At 45.6% G+C, this 16,466-nt stretch overlaps 1 pseudogene; it reads left to right on the forward strand.

Annotated features, from left to right (window-relative positions):
* Window positions 1-14,276: 14,276 nt before the first annotated feature.
* LOC110131258 (eukaryotic translation initiation factor 3 subunit E pseudogene) lies at window positions 14,277-15,522 on the forward strand (annotated as a pseudogene).
* The last annotated feature ends 944 nt before the right edge of the window (window positions 15,523-16,466 follow it).

Here is a 16,466-nt window from a genome sequence, read left to right on the forward strand (position 1 = left end):
CTGATCATAATGGGATGAAACTAGAAATCAATAGCCAACCTCCCCACCAAAGGAAAACAAAAGAAAAGGGGAATTACAAATGATGATTTGGACCCTTCTAGATTATTCTAGTCTTCCCAAAGAGGCCATAACCCAGTGAGGTTTGTTGTGAGGAGAAAACAAGATAATTTCATGTATATTATCTGTCACAGTGTGGGTACTCAAGAAATACATGTATTTCCTTTCCTCTTTTCAAAATTTTTACTTATTTAGCTTTTTCCTTTTTGGCTGTACCTCGAGGTGTGTGGGACTTCCCTGACCAGGGTTGGAACCCATGGCCCCTGCAGTGGGAGCTTGGAGTCTTAACCACTGGACCACCAGGAAAGTCCTCCTCCACGTTTTTCTTTTCTTCTGTGTTTCTGGCCTGTCAACCAAGCAAAGGAAGCTGAGTGAGGGCGACGCCGCCGAACACTCTGGATCTGCTTTCTTTTTAAGGAAAATATGTGCCAGGGCTTTGTAGCCCCTCTGGGGTCATCCTTAGGTCAATCCCTTCAGAAACACAAGAGGACGTGAATATGGTGCCTGTCACTGGAGACTGCTTTCTCTCCCGAGGAATAGTTTGGACAAGTAGACCATCACGTCTCTCAGTTCTTTTTCTTGCGGGTGGTGGAAGAATGTTCCCCATTCAGGCAGCAATTGTTGCCACCCCCATCCTCCCTTCCAGAGGCTAATCTGACTTCAGGTCTCTGTATTCTGCACATAATTAAACTCTTTTATTAATAGGGACATCCCAGGGACTGGAGGTTGGACACCTGAGAATCAGTGTGTGACTGGAGAAGAGGGTTTCAGAGCCCTTCCTCTAGGTCTCCATCACCACCTGGGCTGAAATAGAATGGGCAGATTGAGCCCCGCCTGGTCCTTGAATGATGCCAATTGATTGATGGCTGGGAACCGAGACGGTATCTCCTTGGAACTAAGCGGGTGATAATGAAATGAAGCTCAGCCACCTTCCCCTCATCTATCACTGTCAGATGAAAAATAGACCGCCTTCTCACTTCAGGCTGAGGCCGTCCACAGCCGCCATACCCTCTGTCTCCACTGGATGGCGCTGAAGCCCCAGGCATCAGCCCTCAGGGACTCCGCAAACGTCCACAGCTGCTCTTCCGCGAAGGTCACCCGGCAGGGCTGCGGCTATTCAGCGGGCTTGAGGCAAACGTGCGTTCCATTTTAAAAGGCTTGACCGTGTGAGCTGTTTGCATCCTCTCTCCCACCGACTTTAAAGAATCCGCTCTCCATCTTCTTTGCCCGACCTCCACTGCTCTGTGTCTCATTTTTGTGAAACTCTCCAAGGTATTTCCAGCTCGTTTGCAGGCAACCTGGCATCTTTACAAATATTGGTCTCATGTATTAGTCTCCGTCGTGTCTGACTCTTTGCGACCCTATGGACTGTAGTCCACCAGGCTCCTCTGTCTGTCCATGGAATTCTCCAGGCAAGAATACTGGAGTGTTCTGCCATTTGCTCCTCCAGGGGATCTTATCCACCCAGGGGTTGAACCTGGGTCTCCTGCATTTCTGGCAGATTCTTTACTGTCTGAGCTATCAGGGAAGCCCTTATTGGTTTCGTAGGCTGTTGTTACTAGTGTCTAAGAGTATTTATGGGGTGAGAACACTCGGTTTTTTTTTTTTTCCATTTATTTTTATTAGTTGGAGGCTAATTACTTTACATCATTGCAGTGGTTTTTGTCATACATTGAAATGGATTAGCCATGGATTTACATGTATTCCCCATCCCGGTCCCCCCCCACCCCACCTCCCTCTCCACCCGATCCCTCTGGGTCTTCCCAGTGCACCAGGCCCGAGCACTTGTCTCATGCACCCAACCTGGGCTGGTGATCTGTTTCACCCTAGATAATATACATGTTTCGATGCTGTTCTCTTGAAACATCCCACCCTCGCCTCTCCCAGAGTCCACAAGTCTGTTCTATACATCTGAGTCTCTTTTTCTGTTTTGCATATAGGGTTATCGTCACCATCTTTCTAAATTCCGTATATATGAGAACACTCGGTTTTGTCGGGAAAAGTTTACCAAAACCAGGAGTACAGTCTGGCCCCGGAAATGCAGCAGTGAAACCCCCACCGGTGCGTTCTGGGTTTTGCCCCTTCGTTTCTAGACTTGTCACCGTCAGCGAGAACTGAGTCGCGCCCCTCTGACCTCTCCCTCCTCGGCCACTTACCTCCTGTTGCTTCTAGGTTTGCAGGTTTGCACCGTCCCAGCCCCAGCCTGAAACATGGGGTTATTTCAGAACTGGAGGTGGCAGCTTCGGACACTTTCTCAGGTGTTGACGGCTGAGCCCCTGCATCTGGGAACTCAGCCTCCAGGGTGTAGCCTGCTGCTTCTGGAAATTCGCTGGTCCTCCTGTGGTCACAATCTGGCATCACGTCCATCGGGGCAGATAATGCTTGGTCCCCTTGATGTCAGGGTTTCCAGGTATGCAGAGGAGTTCGTGTGGCAGAGGATTGGCATCTGACCCTGGTTTCTGCCACCTCCTGCTTGCCACCACTTCCTTGACCCTTCAGAGTGGGACACTCCAACACCTAAAATGTTAGCGTTTGAAAAGCTCGCAGAGCTTCCTTAGTTGGTCTCCACAGCCCTCATTTTACAGACTTAAAGGACTTAAGTACACCTGGGCCCCGATTTCTGGTTCTGTCTTCTTTCTAATGTCACATGTGTGTGGTCCATGTTAGACACCTTTCTTTTTTTTCTCCCCAAAGAGGGTGTTTGAGGAAAGACTCAAATAAATAATGACCACAGTCAGTATATATCTGAAGCTCTCCTCTCATCTTCCTTACCTGGGAAGTTTTCCTTTCCTGCTCCTGTTTTCTCCTCCAGTCTTCCCTCCCCTGGGCATGGAAGCTGTGGGGAGAGGGACTGGCTGAGGATCGATATTTTCTGGATCACCCCAGGTCACTCATCCACAATCTCCTAGCCACATGAGTCTTTGCCTCCTAGCTGCAGGGCAAGGCAGAGTTCCTAATCTTCCCATGGTTGAGAAAATTCTTCCACTTCCTTGCATCTCATCCTGAGTCAAAAACTCATGCATGGGGATTTCCCTGGTGGTCCAGTGGCTAAGACTCAGCTCTCTCAATGCAGGGAGTACAGGTTTGATTCCTGGTCAGGGAACTAGATCCCATATGCTGCAATGAAGGTCAAAGATCCTGTATGCTGCAACTAAGACCCTCAGCAGTCAAATAAATAAATACCCCCCAACCCCAAAAGTCATATCCAGCACCTTTTTCCTTCTTGTGGATTTACATATTCCCTTGGCAATCTCTTACTCCTATGGGATTTCTTTTTCTTTTTCAAATTATTTATTTATTTGGCTGTGTTGGATCTTCATTGCAGTGTGCAGGCTTCTCATTGCAGTGGTTTCTCCTGTTGGGGAGCCTGGGCTCTAGGGTGCCTGGGCTTCAGCAGTCGTGGCTCCCGGGGTCTAGAGCACAGGCTCAGCAGCTGTAGCACACAGGCTTAGTCGCTCCACTGGGTGTGGGATCCTCCCGGACGAGGGATCGAACCTGTGTCTGTTGCATTGGCAGGCAGATTCTTCACCACCAAGCCACTATGGAAACCCTCCTTTTCTAGCTTAAAAAAGTTAAAGTATAATTGCCTTACAATGTTATATTAGTTTCAAGTGTGCAACATAGTGATTCCATACTTTCGTACATTACAAATTGACCACTGCTCTATGTGGTTTCAGATGGCATATTTTGGAGGCAGTCCTTAGGAAAATGTTGCAAGGAACTGTTGTGTGAGTAGTGACCTGAGCTGTGTGTCCCAAGCCCCAGATCCAACCAGGATCTTCAACAGAAAAGATGAAACGTTAATGGAATTTCGTTACTACAGCTTAACACCAAACTGTCTAGTCTCAGCTGCTTTAAGTCAGGTTCCCTTGCATAATGCAATCTATCAAAACTGCTGGATTTTTATCAACTCAATTAAAGCTCTGAGGAGCCCATGTAGCTATGCCCTGAGCTCTGGGATGTGGTGGTAGAGGTTAGCACCGTATCATGTGATTATATAATGCTACTACTTTTCTTTCTAACAAGGAATAATTCAAGATCAACAGTTCTTTTACCCACAAGGAATTGAAATAGAAAAAGCCTACATTGTTTCAGCATATCTTTATGAACAAGCTATCTTCGTGAAAAAGGGAAGGATAATGATCATAGGGTTAGGTCAAGTCATAAGACAAATATTCAAGAAAAGCTCATTTATTAGCTGGAGGTCTCCAGTGGTTTCCCACAGGGCTCTGTTTTTGGATCTGTTTGGATAACATTTTTATTGACCACTTAGATAAAAATAAAACATATTTCTCAAATTTTGCACAAGATGCAACCTTAGGAAAGACTGAAATAATAAAACCAGAATACAAACATATTTCAATAGACTGGAACAGAGATCCCAGACATAGAATTAAGTTTAATAGATGTAAATATATTCATGCCTCCAAAAGAAATTACATAAGTATAGCTTGGAAAGGCTTGGTTTGACAGTTTTTAGTGGAAAAAAAAAACCTGGTAGTTTTAGGTGTTGATAAGACTGATAAGGACTAGCGAAGTGACTGAGCAGATAAAAAGCCAACTCAGTCAAAGGCAGTACTGATACCATTGTGAAGTCTGTGTCAAGGCAGGTGCTATTCCCACTGCACTGGGGGCAGGTTCTACCATATCAGAATATCACATCAGTTCCTGTGGGTCTCACTGTATGGAGGAGCTTCTAAGGGAGGAGCTGCTTTTAGAACTACATAATCTACAGCACGGTTGATGGAACCAGAGATATTTCATCTGGAAAGAAGATAACTTTGCAGTATGCATGACCGTCATCACAGCTAACATTTACTGCGCTCTCCCTGGGTACCAGGTTCTACTTTAAGTGCCTTACTTGTGTCATATACTACTACTAAAACCATATGAGTTATGATGAACATTGCACCCCCACCCCTTTATCTAGTTCAGTTCAGTTCAGTCGCTCAGTCATGTCCAACTCTTTGCGACCCCATGGACTGCAGCACATCAGGCCTCCCTGTCCATCACCAACTCCCGGAGTTTACTCAAACTCATGTCCGTTGAGTCAGTGATGCCATCCAACCATCTCATCCTCTGTCATCTCCTTCTCTTCCAGCCTTCAATCTTTCCCAACTCAGGGTCTTTTCCAATGAGTCAGTTCTTTGCATCAGGTGGCCAAAGTGTTGGAGTTTCAGCTTCGGCATCAGTCCTTCCAATGAGTATTCAGGACTGATTTCCTTTAGGATGGACTGGTTGGATCTCCCTTTATCTAATATCTCTGGAAATGGAAGCACTAAGAGGTTAACTAATGTCCAAGGTGACACAGCTGCCAAGTGGGGGGCTGGGAGTCTAAGCCCGCCCCAGAATGCCTCGACTCTCTGTAATAATAACAACATAGCGCATGGCTCCGGGGTTAGAAATCTGAAGGAGGCAGATCCCTTAAGTTGTTTAGTCGCTAAGTCACGTCTGACTCTTTTGCAACTCCATGGTCTGTAGCCTGCCAGGCTCTTCCATCCATGGGATTCTCTAGGCAAGAACATTGGAGTGGGTTGCCATGCCCTCTTCCAGGGGAATCTTCCTGATCCAGGGATTGAACCTGTGTCTCTTGTGTCTCCTGCATTGGCAGGTGGGTTCTTTACTGCGGAGCCCCCGGGGGAGAAATCTGAAGGAGACAGATCCTGGAAGAGCTGCCTGCAAAGTGGTGGGTCATCTCTTGGTGAAAGTGTTTAAGGTGTTTAAGGTCTCATGCTCTGCTGAGAATGATGTGGGTGAATTCTGTGTTAGGAGTGAGGCTGGACTAGGTAACCTCAAGGAGCCTCAGGACTCTGGACTCTCACTTGCCAAACTGTCATTCTTAGGATTTGATTCTAAGAACCATGGAGGGGTTATCAGTTTTCCACACAGTTTTCTCCCCCCTCCCCGCCCAGCACTTCCTTTGCTCTCAGGTGAAGATAAGAATGTCTTCATGGCTTGGATGTGCCTTTACCGTGTAGTAAGTATAATTATTGGCTGTCATGATCCACCCCTGGCAGGCAGCTGTAATTTATAGAACTCTTCTTCCTAGCCTTGCTTTAGAATGGATGGTGCCTTGTGAGTAGAGTGAATAGATCCGCCCCCCGCCCTGCTCCCAAAATATTTCCATTCAAATCAGTAGCAGATCAGAAGGCTGTTGATTGAATAACTGACAAAGGATGCCTGCCACCAGCCGTCTCCTACTGACCCGTCCCTGTGACCTTGGCTCCCATGATCTCATGCATCCTTAGGGCTGTGTCACAACCCAATGTCATTACCTCAATTTTTTCAGCTTCCTAGACCCCTGCTTTTCCCAAGGTGTTCCATCAGCCAGAAATGCTTTCCAGTCTGAAAAACTGGAATATGGTGAAGAGATTTGAGCACAGAATCTAGATACCTAGCTGAGGTTAACCCCAGGTAGATTTTCACAAGCTGGTTTGGTTTGGACCTAAAGCTTTGTGTGTGTTCAGTTGCTCAGTCATGGCTGACTCTTTGCGACCCCGTGGACTATAACTCTCCAGGTTCCTCTGTCCATAGAATTCTCTAGGTGAGAATACTGGAGTGGGTTGCCGTTTCCTCCTCCAGGGGATCTTCCCAACCCAGGGATTGAACCTGTGTCTCCTGTGTCTCCTGCATTGCAGGCAGATTCTTTACCACTAACCTATTGGGGAAGCCCCTAAAGCCTTAAGTAGGGCCTTCCAGTCAGTTCACCTATTGGGATACTTGGAAGTTGATATAAATAATTGAAGACACATGGGGGTAAATGGATACTGCTGGACATTGCAGAAAGAGCCGGTTTGGCCTCTGGTCTTCTCAGACTTGCCTGCTGCTCGTTGCTTAGCCCATCCTTATCATCATCCCACTTTGTACCTCTCTCCTATCTCTGCTTCTGATCCTTCCAGTTAGAGTTCTTAATGTTTTTTTTTTTTGTTGTTGTTGTTTTGGAGTGTGTGTGTGTGTATGTGTGTGGCCATGCCTTGACGAATGGGTATCTTAGTTCCCTGACTAGGGATCGAACCTGTGGCCCCTGCATTGGAAGCTCAGAGTCCTAACCACTGGACCACCAGGGAAGTCCCTGTCCTTAATGTTTCAATCATTCACTTCTGGGATGAGTTTCTCTCTTAGTCTTACCCTCGAGGGAGCCCAGCTCTACAGGCCCCTCCCTGGAGTCTTCCCCCAGCTCTTCCCCTTCACAATATTTGCATCTCAACTCCAACATCGCTTCCTTAGGAAGGCCTCACCCTGCCAGTCTATTAACACTAGTGTCCCATTGCAGCTGATCTTCAGAGTCACCAGTTTGTTTGCTTCAGAGCTCTTATCACTTGCAATTACATTTCTTTCTCATTTTACTTGTTTTTGTCCCACTATTCTGAAAGTTTTAGGAAGGCAGAGAATTCTCTCGTGTCCTCTTATAGCCCCAGGGCCTAGCTCAGTGCCTGCACACATATGAGAATTTGTTGCATGAACCAATAAACTTTTGGGGAGAAAGATAATTCTTTTTGTTTATCACAGGCTCATTAGGATTCTGGCTCCTCACTCAGGGGCTTCCCAGGTGGCTCAGAGGTAAAGAACCTGCTAGCCAATGTAGGAGACATAAGCGACTCGGGTTCGATTCCTGGCTTGGGAAGATCCCTTGGAGAAGAGAATGGCTACCCATTCCAGTATTCTTGCCTGGAGAATCCCAGTGGACAGAGGAGCCTGGAGGGCTACAGCCCATGGGGTTGCAAAGAGTCGGACACAACTTAGCAACTGAGTATGCGAACACACACCTCACTTAGCGAGCACCGCTGTCAGAGTCCCTCTGGTCTGCTCTGGTCTCTTCCAGTGTCATTTATTTTTAAATAACTATGATGAATTTCAGTTGATCCACCATCAGATTTTTGTTTGTTTCCGTACAAGAACACTTAACTCCAGTGTGATAAAAGCTATTCACAAACCTGAGGCTTGGAGGAGAGAAAGGAAATTCTTGACTTTGGGGGCTGAGTTCGTTTCATCACATCCAAGTTTTATTTCCCTGAGGCTTTTCTTTGTCAAGCTTGGGAAAGTGCCGTTTCCTAGGAGAACTACATAAGAACAAACTTCACATATGAGAAAAGCGAAAAGCAGCCCCCAAGGCAAAAATCAGAGAAGCATTTTAGACTGACCCCCCCTGAAAATCAATGGCAATCTTTTATTTTTCAAGTGCATTACTTTTCTTAACTGACTTGAACCAAATGGATGAACAAGGACTTTTCAGACTGCATAAACCAAACGGGAAATAGATGAGAGTGCCAGCAAAGAGGCTTGAAAGGATTTATCTTCCTACATTTCAAGGCAACTGTTGCTTCCAGCAACAGTTTCTCTTGGGAAAACTGGTGAAGGTGTCCTGGATTGGGCCTGGGTGGCAGCAGGCGAGGGTCAGTGGGGACGTGGCAGGCATGGGCTCCGGCTGGGCTGAACATTACACTTGAGAAGGGGAGAGAAGAGGATGCAAAGGGAAGGTGAATGTTCCCAGGAACAGGACTGACTCATAAAATCTTTCCATTGATGATGCTATATCAAACCAATCACTTTCTGCCTTTTTGAGCCAAATTGGAAAAACCTGGACAGTCTTTGCTCCAAACCAGAGCACAGAGGAAGGCTTCTCTTGTCTACAGAGCAGCACCTCCCAAACTCACGCTGTCTAAAGTCACAAGAAGTGATGTGAAGTGTGAAAGTCACTCAGTCATGTCTGACTCTTTGAGACCCCATGAGTTCCTTGGACTGCAAGGAGATCCAACCAGTCCATCCAGGGGAGATCAGTCCTGGGTGTTAATTGGAAAGATTGATGCTGAAGCTGAAACTCCAATACTTTGGCCACCTCATGTGAAGAGTTGACTCATTGGAAAAGACCCTGATGCTGGGAGGGATTGGGGGCAGGAGGAGAAGGGGACAACACAGGATGAGATGGTTGGATGGCATCACCGACTAGATGGGCATGAGTTTGAGTAAACTCTGGGAGTTTGTGATGGACAGGGAGGCCTGGCGTGCTGCGATTCATGGGGTCACAAAGAGTCGGATACGACTGAATGACTGAACTGAACTGAACTGAACTGGACTGTACAGTCCATGGAATTCTCCAGGCCAAAATACTGGAGTGGGTAGCCTTTCCCTTCTCCAGGGGAATCTTCCCAACCCAGGGATCAAACCCAGGTCTCCCACATTGCAGGTGGATTCTTTACCAGCTGAGCCACAGCGGAAGGAAGCTTGTTAAAAATGCAGATCACAGGGCCCTCTCCTGGAGGGTCTGATATAGTAGATCGGGGTCCAGGTATGAAAAGTTACATTTGCAATAAGCATCCCAGCTGATTCTCCGGATTGGACAGGTTTGTTGTTGTTCAGTCACTAACTTGTGTGTCTGATGCTTTATGACCTCATAGACTGCAGCATGCAAGGCTTTCCTATCTTTCACTATCTCTGGGAGTTTGCTCAAATTCATGTCCATCGAGTCAGTGATGCTGTCTAACCATCTCATCCTCTGTCACCCTCTTCTCCTTTTGCCTTCAGTCTTTCCCAGCATTAGGGTCTTTTCCAATGAGTAAGCTCTTCATATCAGATGGCCAAAGCATTGAAGCTTCAGCTTCAGCATCCATTCTTCCAGTGAATATTCAGGGTTGATTTCCTTTAGAAATGACTGGTTTGATCTCCTTGCAGTCCAAGGGACTCTCAAGAATCTTCTCCAGCACCACGCGTTTGGGGAAAGGCATCAGAGAGTTAGCCATCTTTGTCCACATTTCCTAAGTCACCAATCTTCCAGGCAAACCTTACCTTTTACTTTCCCTACCTTTGAACTCAATCCCTAGGAAGGCTCTCGGTCTGTTCTCCTGCCTGGGAGCCATAGTGTGGTTCTGCAAACAAGACTCCAGTGGATCTTGGTGGAGACCTCCCAGTGTTAAAGGTGAAACACGGGCATCAGGAGACACAGGCATCAGGAGAGATACCCCTTAGGGGTGGAGCAGGCTTCTCCCCTGCTAGGCATTCTGGGCCCCTCCTTCCTGCCCTGCCCCCTCCCATCAACGATCACATCTCCTGTTTCATCACCCACCTCCACCTCTAAGCTCATTCTCCAACCTCCCTTTCTGTCTCCACTGCAACTTCACAGTCTTATATTCATTCAGGCGCTTCCACTTCCAACTCAGTTGGTTCAAAACCACTGATTTAGTGTCCTCTCCACCTCCATCTCTGTTTCTCCACCTGGACCCTCTACCTGGGGTTCCCTCTTTTGCAAACTGGAAGCGTGGTCCTCTGAGTCACCCAGGCCAGGATGCTGGCTCCTTTGTCTTCCTCATTCCCTACCTCAAAACCTAAATATCTGTTTAAGGCTGTGGTTTGCAAGCCTGGCTGCCAAACAGAATCATCTGGAAAGATTTTATAACATACCCATGCCTGTGCTCCACTCCCAGAAATTCTGATTTAATTGGTCTGTGGTGAGATCAGGCCACGGACAGCTTTTAGAACTTCCCAAGTGATTCTAACATGCAGCCAGGGTTCCCACTCTATCCTCTGTTCCACCCTTCCCCACGAGGCAAACCTGATTCATTCGCAGGGTGGGGGCCAGGGTGGGGAGATCAAGGCTCTTAGCTCCAGCACAAAATTCAAGGGAACACCAAGACCCTCCATCATCAAGATAGATTACAATATTAAAAAAAAAAAAATCAAAATGAGTGCAATAAGTCCACGATCCACAACACATAGATGTTTTATAAAAACAGGCTGTCATGGTCTGTTTCGTGACCCTGCTTTATTTCACAACAGCAACAATTATTTCCCATCAGGCTGCGGTCCCTGGGCTGGTGTGGCTGTCATGTACCTCCCAGGGGTTTATGAGGGTTGACAAAGGCGTGTCAACAGATTGGGCAACGAAGGACTCTAGGTTTCTTTCTTTTTTTTTTTTGACTGGAGAGTTTTTAACTTTTTCCATTGGGTTCAAAACATGGGCGGATTTGTTGATAAGCCTGTGCCAGGGATACACATGTAGTGCCTCCACCCCAGCTCCCAGCTTGACTTGGCACAGCGCTACTGACTGGCTGGCCACTGCTTTCAAAGCCCTCCACACCCACGTCCAGGTTCCTGCTTTCGGGATCTAAGTCCTGTGTGAGCCCAGGAAGCGCAGGTCTCCAGCCTCAAATCCCATTGCTTCCCTCTTTGTGTGATTCAATAAGGAATGCCTTGCCGCTCTCCAGAGTGCCCTGGCCTTCCTTGCAGATATGCTATTACACGGTGGCTGAGTGGTAAAGAATCCGCCTGTGATGTAGGAGCCGCAGGTTTGATCCCTGTGTGGGGGAGATCCCCTGGAGAAGGAAATGGCAACCCACTCCAGTATTCTTGCCTGGAGAACCCCATGGACGGAGGAGCCTGGTGGGCTACAGTCCATGGGGTTGTAACAGAGTTGAACTTAACGACTAAACAACAACAGCAACACCATTACTTTGGGGGTGTTTTCTCCTCTGCAAATCTGGGTCTTTGCAGCCAGTTGCATAGTTGTTGATTTCTGTACTGCTCAGAGATACCTGGCTGAGATGGTGAGTGGGGTTGGAATTCAACCTTGTTCCACTTATGGACCCCATTGGTCCAACCCCCCTTCCCCCACAGTGTCCTTGGCATGAGGCTGTATCCATGGGGGCTGCGGTCCTGTTTTCCCATTCATCCACCCAGTGTTAGTTGCTCAGTCGTGGCTGACTGTGCAGCCCCATGGACTGTAGCCTGCCAGGTTCCTCTGTCCATGGGATTTTCCGGGTAAGAATACTGGAGTGGGTTGCCATGTCCTCTCCAGGGGATCTTTCTGACCCAGGGATCGAACCTGGGTCTCCTGCATTGCAGGCAGACTCTTTACCGTCTGAGCCACCAGGAAGCCCATCACCCACCCAGAAGGGGCACATTTTTCTCGCTTGGACAAAGACTCCCTGTTAGTGGCGGCTCTGAGTATCATTCCCCACATCTTTCCCTCCCTCCCTCCCATGTAAGACAGAGCTCAAGCTTTGACCTCCACTGGGAAGTCTTTCTTGCCCTCGGTCTCTGAGACAGAGTGACTCTAAGTTACCACCTCATCCTCTGCATGTTTTTATGACGGCAGCTGTCCCAGTGAAGTGTAATTATGTGGACAGCTGTAAAACCACACACCTGCCACAGAAGTCTGGCCTGTATCGGTCAAGTTCAGGGTGGTTCTTCTTTAATCTAAGGATGCCTTTGAAGAATACTGGAATAACAAGTAGTAAAGTCAGGTGAGTACCTCCTTTGTTTTACTTCAAGGTACCAAACAATTGGCTGCGTCAATCAGGCTGGCCATGGCTAGCTGAGATAACAAATTGGGAGCTTACAATAAGAAAGTTCTATCCCTCATTCACACTGCATGTTCCTCATGGAACCCAGATGGATGGAGCAGTCCCTGTTTGCAGCTCTGCTTGCCACTGTGGTGGAGGAAAAAAACTCTTGACAGTCTGGTACCAATAATGGATTGCTTCTTCCTGGAATCAGCTTTGGAAGTGACATAATTTCTACTCCAACTTACTGGCCAGAATTAGTGTCATGGTCCCACCCAACCTCTAAAGGGACAAAAAGTGTAAGCCTACCATATTCCTGGAGGGCAGGAGAGCATGGAAACATTTGGCAAATAGCACTGATGACTCGAAGAGTCGACAGTTTCCATAAAATTGACTGACTTTCTTATTTCTTAAATAGCCTTTTCTACCAGTTGTTTTGGCATTCAGAAAAATGCATTATCAACAGCAGGACATTGCAATAACAACTATAGCTAAAACCCAAAGCACAGGGTTTTTTTGGAAAATGTTCAGTGACATTTCTGCTCATAAATAAGGATTCTTTGGGTGTATGTGTCTATTTTATTTTATAGTTCAGATTATATTGTAAAAAACAACAGAATGTAGTGGCCCAACTTCAGTTTTAGATGAGATTCTTAGTGTCTTAGTCACACAAATAAATTGCCTAACCCATCCAATACAGCAAACGAGATAGGTAGTGGATGTGAAAACCTTCTGTAGATTGTAAAATGCTGAAATGTAAATTCTATTTAAAAACATATTGTTGTTAGCTCAACGGACTAGCCATCCCAAAGACCTTTATGTTCTATTAATAAGATCTTCTCCTGCCACAGGTATTTTTTTCATTTATTTTCTGTTGATTTTCATGGGCTTTTAAAATAAACCCTTAATAAGAACAGAACCACAGAAAACATTCTTTCAGTATGAATCAGCTATATATTCAAAACAAAACTTGAAAAACTCAGTTTTTCCAGGAACAAATTGTTCTGGGAATGACGCCACTGAATGAGATGTTAAGGAATTTAAAAATGAACTGCAGATGAAGTCTATACAAGTGTCTCCTAAATACATGTAAAGTCCACTTTCCCTCTTTAGCATATATTTTAAAAAGCCAGCCCCTCTCTGTATACACTGGTAGAAGATATACACATCCTTAACATTTCCCCCCAAATCTTTAACTCTTAAAAACAATAATTAAGGGATGAATTTCACATTAAAAAGAAATTTTAATTTCTCCCTTTAATTATAGTAAGTGCTCCCTTCGTGCATTTATATCATAAAAAGAACATGTTGGAGTTCAGAAATGTCAGTTCTATAAATTGAAATATATATGCAATGCCACCATTTGTCTCTTTTCCTTGTCTATATTTTACACATTTTTAAATGAATAGCTTTCTCTGTGTTTACAGCATAGACTCCTTTATCCTACAGTTTGTGGACAATTATAGATCTGTCTACTGACAGATCCTATCAGTTTTCTTTGTCTTGAATTCTGTGATGACACAGAACTTGTGCCTCCAGAATTTGTGACTATAATCATGTGAAAATCCTGTTGAAATGAAAAATTGTGTCTAATCTCCAATGAAAGAACTTAAGTGTAAAAGTGTGAATAAATCTCAGATCAAATGTCAAACGTTTAGATGTGAAAGGGTTTCTCCAAGAGCATAGAAAAGTCAATATCCTACTCTTAATTTTTACACTAAAAAAAATCTGCCCAGAGGATTCTTTTCCAAACCAGACTTGATTTAACCACATCCTAAATGTGGTTCAAATTCTAATAGTTCCACTAGCTTTAGAAAAATCTGGAAAGATAGACAATAGTATTTCCAGTGTGCTTAGTAGTGCTCTGAGCGATGGATGAGATCAGTGTTAGCAGTGTATCCTTTTCCTTGGCAAGATGGCAGGGATGACATGATTACTTGCATCATGCAGTTTTTGGATCAGCATCTAGTCTTTCCATTGCTTGGACTTTTCTCTGTAAAGGAGATTAAATAATGAAAAAGAATTGTCACAAGGTAAACAGGATCTTCTTAGTGATACCAACGTTGTAGGCTTTGCTATGGAAGTATAAAAATACTTTATTCTGAGGGTATTCCTCATGCACTGGGAGAAAAAAAGAACCACTATTGTTGCACAACTGAAACAGCTTCAGGTAGGAACTGAAACAACTGTGAAAATGTTAGAAGATCTAGAATCTACAGGGCAAATGCAGTCAGCCAGGGATGGTCAGATGTTGTTTGACTACTTGGCAGACAAGCCTGGTTTTAGGCAAGAATATTTAGATACACTTTGTGTGCTAAGTCACTTCAATTGTGTCTGACTCTTTGTGACCCTATGGACAATAGCCCACCAGGCTCCTCTGTCCAAGGGATTCTCCAGGCAAGAAAACTAGAGTGGGTTGCCATGTGCTTCTCCAGGGGATCTTCTTGACCCAGGGATTGAACCCGGGCCTCCTGCATTGCAGACAGATTCTTTACCATCAGAGCCACTTGGGAAGGTTTACAGGCACACAAAATGCCAATATGAATGCAGAAATTACTCTGGAGCAGCAGAATATCTTTCCTTCTTTAGAGTGTTGTTTCCAGCAGTGGATAGAAATGCTTTGAGTTTAGAACTTATGGTTGCAGGAGGAAGGGAGGAAGGACGTGGGGAAGGGATAGTTAGGAGTTTGGATTGGACGTGTACACTCTGCTATATTTAACATGGATAACAAACAAGGACTGACTGTATAGCAAGGGAATTCTGCTCAATGCTATGTGGCAGCCTGGACGGGAGGGAGTTTGGGAGAGAATGGATACATATATATGTATGGCTGAGTGCCTTTCCTATTCATCTGAAACAATCACAGCATTGCCTATTAATCTGCTCTACTCCAATAGAAAATAAAAAGTTTTAAAAAAAGAAATGCTTTGAGTTCACGCTAGGAAACACTGACTTCTGAAATCTTAACGCGGAATTGGGATGCATCCATGGAAGACCTTACATGGGTCAAAGGGGCCATAGATAATAATTCCGCGAGTCCCCCACTCCAGTCTTTTCAGCCATGAACATGGCTTATTCTTTGGTCTTTGTTTTCTTCCATCACCCCAAAGGGTGTCATGACATTATTGATCTCCTCCTTTACCAGCCACAGTTGTTGTTCAGTCGCTCAGTTGTGTCCAACTCTTTTTGACCCCGGGACTGCAAAATGCCAGGTTTCCCTGTCCTTCACTGTCTCCTGGAGTTTGTTCAGATTCATGTCCATTAAGTCGATGATGCCATCCAACCATCTCATCCTCTGTCGTCCCCTTCTCCTCCTGCCTTCAATCTTTCCCAGCATCAAGGTCTTTTCTAATGAGTTGGCTCTTCCTATCAGGTGGTCAAAGTATTGGAGCTTCAAATTATGGAGAATTTGAATAAAATTGGCTGGGTTTCATTAAAAAAAAAAATTCACCCCTGGAACTCACCACTCTGATTGGACAGTTTGACCATCCTAGCAACCCACTCCTTCTGATTTTCTTGAGACATTCTTTTTTTTAATAGGTTCAGTTCCTTTCAATCTCTCAGTCGTGTCCGACTCTTTGCGACCCCATGAGTCACAGCATGCCAGGCCTCCCTGTCCATCACCAACTTCCGGAGTTTACCCAAACTCATGTCCATTGAGTCGGTGATGCCATCCAGCCATCTCATCCTCTGTCATTTTTATAGGTTACTTTTTAAAATTTTATTTTTATTTATTTATTTTTGGCTGTGCCAAGTCTTTGTTGCTGGGAGGGCTTTCCCTAGTTGTGGTGAGCAGGGGCTACTCTCTAGTTGTGGTGCATGAGTTTATCATTGCAATCGCTTCTCTTGTTGTGGAGCACAGGATCCAGGGTGCGAGGGCTTCAGTAGTTGCAGCACTTGAACTTAGTAGTTGCAGCTCCTGGGCTCCAGAGCACAGACTGAACAGTTGTGTCGTATGAGCTTAGTTCCTCCGAGGCATGTGGGATCTTCCAGGATCAGGGATCAAACCTGTATCTCCTGCACTGGCAGATGGATTCTTTACCTCTGAGCCACAGGGAAGCCTCCAGAGATATTCTTGAAGACTGTCCATGAAAGGCATCCTAATAATGTTTTAAGTGAAGGTGCATGTTTATG

The sequence above is a fragment of the Odocoileus virginianus genome, chromosome 23 (assembly GCF_023699985.2).
Source record: "Odocoileus virginianus isolate 20LAN1187 ecotype Illinois chromosome 23, Ovbor_1.2, whole genome shotgun sequence".
Classification (NCBI taxonomy): Eukaryota; Metazoa; Chordata; class Mammalia; order Artiodactyla; family Cervidae; genus Odocoileus; species Odocoileus virginianus.